Source organism: Oncorhynchus keta, unplaced genomic scaffold (assembly GCF_023373465.1).
Source record: "Oncorhynchus keta strain PuntledgeMale-10-30-2019 unplaced genomic scaffold, Oket_V2 Un_contig_15507_pilon_pilon, whole genome shotgun sequence".
In the NCBI taxonomy this organism is placed as follows: Eukaryota; Metazoa; Chordata; class Actinopteri; order Salmoniformes; family Salmonidae; genus Oncorhynchus; species Oncorhynchus keta.
The window spans coordinates 1-5000 of NW_026279357.1; the positions used below are offsets into that span (position 1 = coordinate 1).

A 5000-nucleotide genomic window follows, 5' to 3' on the forward strand; every position below is an offset into this window, starting at 1 on the left:
AATTACAACAGGTGTAGGTAGACCTTACAGTGAAATGCTGAATACAACAGGTGTAGTAGACCTACAGTGAAATGCTGAATACAACAGGTGTAGTAGACCACAGTGAAATGCTGAATACAACAGGTGTAGTAGACCTTACAGTGAGATGCTGGAATACAACAGGTGTAGTAGACCTTACAGTGAAATGCTGAATACAACAGAGTGTAGTAGACCTCACAGTGAAATGCTGAATACAACAGGTGTAGGTAGACCTCACAGTGAAATGCTGAATACAACAGGTGTAGTAGACCTTACAGTGAAATGCTGAATACAACAGGTGTAGTAGACCTCACAGTGAAATGCTGAATACAACAGGTGTAGTAGACCTCCACAGTGAAATGCTGAATACAACAGGTGTAGTAGACCTCACAGTGAAATGCTGAATACAACAGGTGTAGTAGACCTCACAGTGAAATGCTGAATACAACAGGTGTAGTAGACCTCACAGTGAAATGCTGAATACAATAGGTGTAGTAGACCTTACAGTGAAATGCTGAATACAACAGGTGTAGTAGACCTTACAGTGAAATGCTGAATACAACAGGTGTAGTAGACCTTACAGTGAAATGCTTGAATACTACAGGTGTAGTAGACCTTACAGTGAAATGCTGAATACAACAGGTGTAGTAGACCTCACAGTGAAATGCTGAATACAATAGGTGTAGTAGACCCTACAGGAAATGCTGGAATACAACAGGTGTAGTAGACCTCACAGTGAAATGCTGAATACAACAGGTGTAGTAGACCTGACAGTGAAATGCTGAATACAACAGGTGTAGTAGACCCTCACAGTGAAATGCTGGAATACAACAGGTGTAGTAGACCTTACAGTGAAATGCTGAATACAACAGGTGTAGTAGACCTTACAGTGAAATGCTGGAATACAACAGGTGTAGTAGACCTTACAGTGAAATGCTGAATACAACAGGTGTAGTAGACCTGACAGTGAAATGCTGGAATACAACAGGTGTAGTAGACCTTACAGTGAAATGCTGAATTACAACAGGTGTAGTAGACCTTACAGTGAAATGCTGAATACAACAGGTGTAGTAGACCTCACAGTGAAATGCTGAATACAACAGGTGTAGTAGACCTTACAGTGAAATGCTGAATACAACAGGTGTAGTAGACCTTACAGTGAAATGCTGAATACAACAGGTGTAGTAGACCTTACAGTGAAATGCTGAATACAACAGGTGTAGTAGACCTTACAGTGAAATGCTGAATACAACAGGTGTAGCAGACCTCACAGTGAAATGCTGAATACAACAGGTGTAGTAGACCTCACAGGAAATGCTGAATACAACAGGTGCAGTAGACCTTACAGTGAAATGCTGAATACAACAGGTGGTAGGTAGACTCAGTGAAATGCTGAATACACAACAGGTGTAGTAGACCTTACAGTGAAATGCTGAATACAACAGGTGTAGTAGACCTTACAGTGAAATGCTGAATACAACAGGTGTAGTAGACCTTACAGTGAAATGCTGAATACAACAGGTGTAGTAGACCTCACAGTGAAATGCTGGAATACAACAGGTGTAGTAGACCTCACAGTGAAATGCTGAATACAACAGGTGTAGTAGACCTCACAGTGAAATGCTGAATACAACAGGTGTAGTAGACTCTCACAGTGAAATGCTGAATACAACAGGTGTAGTAGACCTTACAGTGAAATGCTGGAATACAACAGGTGTAGTAGACCTTACAGTGAAATGCTGAATACAACAGGTGTAGTAGACCTTACAGTGAAATGCTGAATACAACAGGTGTAGTAGACCTCACAGTGAAATGCTGAATACAACAGGTGTAGTAGACCTTACAGTGAAATGCTGAATACAACAGGTGTAGGTAGACCTTACAGTGAAATGCTGAATACAACAGGTGTAGTAGACCTTACAGTGAAATGCTGAATACAACAGGTGTAGTAGACCTTACAGTGAAATGCTGAATACAACAGGTGTAGTAGACCTTACAGTGAAATGCTGAATACAACAGGTGTAGTAGACCTCACAGTGAAATGCTGAATACAACAGGTGTAGTAGACCTCACAGTGAAATGCTGAATACAACAGGTGTAGTAGACCTCACAGTGAAATGCTGAATACTAACAGGTGTAGTAGACCTCACAGTGAAATGCTGAATACAACAGGTGTAGTAGACCTACAGTGAAATGCTGAATACAACAGGTGTAGTAGACCTTACAGTGAAATGCTGAATACAACAGGTGTAGTAGACCTTGCAGTGAAATGCTGAATACAACAGGTGTAGTAGACCTTACAGTGAAATGCTGAATACAACAGTGTGTAGTAGACCTCACAGTGAAATGCTGAATACAACAGGTGTAGTAGACCTTACAGTGAAATGCTGAATACAACAGGTGTAGGTAGACCTTACAGTGAAATGCTGAATACAACAGGTGTAGTAGATCTTACAGTGAAATGCTGAATACACATCAGGTGTAGTAGACTCACAGTGAAATGCTGAATACAACAGGTGTAGTAGACCTTACAGTGAAATGCTGGAATACAACAGGTGTAGTAGACCCTTACAGTGAAATGCTGAATACAACAGGTGTAGTAGACCTCACAGTGAAATGCTGGAATACAACAGGTGTAGTAGACCTCACAGTGAAATGCTGAATTACAACAGGTGTAGTAGACCTCACAGTGAAATGCTGAATACAACAGGTGTAGTAGACCTTACAGTGAAATGCTTACTTACGAGCCCTGAACCAACAATGCATTTGAAATAAATATGGGTAAGAATAAGAGATAATAGTAACAAGTAATTAAATAGCAGCAGTAAAATAACAATATATACAGGTGGTACTGGATATCGTAGAGTCAAATGTGCGGGGGCACTGCTAGTTGGAGGTAGTATGTACATGTAGTTATTCGAGTGCCTAAGCATTGACAATAACAGAGAGTAGCAGCAGGAGCATAGAATGGAGGACAAATAGTCTGGGAAGCCATTTGATGTCCAGGAGTCTTGGTGGCTTGGGGATAGAAGCCGTTTAGAAGCCTCTTGGACCGAGACTTGGTGCTCCGGTACTGCTTGCCGTGCGGTAGCAGAGAGAACAGTCTATGATTTGGGTGGTTGGGGTCTTTGACCACTTTTAGGGCCTCTCTGACACTGCCTGGTATAGTGGTCCTGGATGGCAGGAAGCTTGGTCTCCGGGGATGTACTGGGCCGCACGTACTACCCTCTGTAGGGCCTTCCCTGACACCGCCTGGTATAGAGGTCCTGATGGCAGGCAGTGATGTACTGGGCCGACGCACTACCCTCTGTCGGAGACCCAGCAGTTTCGCATCAGGCAGTGATGTATTGGGCTCCTCTACCCTCTGTCGGAGATCGAGCAGTTGCCTTCTGCACAGGGCAGTGATGTACTGGGCCGTACGCACTACCTTCTGTCGGAGACCGAGCAGTTGCCTACCAGGCAGTGATGTACTGGGCCGTACGCACTACCACTCTGTCGGAGACCGAGCAGTTGCCTTACCAGGCAGTGATGTACTGGGCCGTACGCACTACCCTCTGTCGGAGACCGAGCAGTTGCCTTACCAGGCAGTGATGTACTGGGCCCTACCCTCTGTCAGAGACCGAGCAGTTGCCTTACCAGGCAGTGATGTACTGGGCCCTACCTCTCTGTCAGAGACCGAGCAGTTGCCTTACCAGGCAGTGATGTACTGGGCCATATGTACCACCCTCTGTCGGAGACCGAGCAGTTGCCAAAAGATCCCGACTGTCGTGCAACATTCACTAAAATACAAATAGTACAAGCAGTGGACACTATTTCCTGCTTTTAGGGCCCATAATGCAATTCTTCAGAAAATTGCTGATATTTTTTTTCAGATTTTAAGAAAATGCTGTAAAATATGTAGTATGTACCGGTAAGCCAGTTAACTGACATTAGTTGGCTACTTATACATGGAACTTGCCAGGCAGTATATTAACTATCTGCTATCTAACTAACTATCCAACGTTTATAACACTTAATTATTCACATCATTCTCAGCTAAGTGGTATAGTCATTGTGCGCATCAATGGACGTTGTTAATTCTGGCTATCTATTCCGATATCAGAGCACTCTCACCTAGAATACCTGATGATAAACGAACGCTCAACACCCGTTGATCGTTGCCGGTGTCGTCGACAAACGAAAGGCTCATTAAATTGTTTCCCAGCAGCATAGTTCCAGTCAGCAACGCTCTGGATAACATGAAAACAGCCTAACCGGCTCTGCCAGGGGAGTAAAACGGACAGAGTGAGGTGTTCTTTCATTTGTGTCTGGAAGTAGCTAGCCAACGTTAGCTTCGGTGCTTGATTGACGTTGAGCGCTTGGATCAACTCCTCGGCCATAGCGACCAGAATCGCTCTGAATTTACAGGAAGACAATCTGACAACGCTGTTGTCTTCACCTTAGCTGAAACTGTCATGCTGTTGTCTTTACCTTAGCTGAAACTGTCATGCTGTCGTCTTTACCTTAGCTGAAACTGTCATGCTGTCGTCTTTACCTTAGCTGAAACTGTCATGCTGTCGTCTTTACCTTAGCTGAAACTGTCATGCTGTCGTCTTTACCTTAGCTGAAACTGTCATGCTGTTGTCTTTACCTTAGCTGAAACTGTCATGCTGTCGTCTTTACCTTAGCTGAAACTGTCATGCTGTTGTCTTTACCTTAGCTGAAACTGTCATGCTGTTGTCTTTACCTTAGCTGAAACTGTCATGTCGTTGTCTTTACCTTAGCTGAAACTGTCATGCTGTCGTCTTTACCTTAGCTGAAACTGTCATGTCGTTGTCTTTACCTTAGCTGAAACTGTCATGCTGTCGTCTTCACCTTAGCTGAAACTGTCATGCTGTTGTCTTTACCTTAGCTGAAACTGTCATGCTGTCGTCTTTACCTTAGCTGAAACTGTCATGCTGTTGTCTTCACCTTAGCTGAAACTGTCATGCTGTCGTCTTTAC

The 5000-nt window shown here is 43.6% G+C and overlaps 1 long non-coding RNA gene across 1 annotated transcript; it reads left to right on the top strand.

Moving 5' to 3' along the window:
* Positions 1 to 36: 36 nt before the first annotated feature.
* LOC127919000 (uncharacterized) lies at positions 37 to 1312 on the top strand. The gene is made up of 3 exons (XR_008101668.1): positions 37 to 123; positions 394 to 469; positions 1007 to 1312. It is a non-coding gene; the product is annotated as an uncharacterized LOC127919000 (long non-coding RNA).
* The last annotated feature ends 3688 nt before the right edge of the window (positions 1313 to 5000 follow it).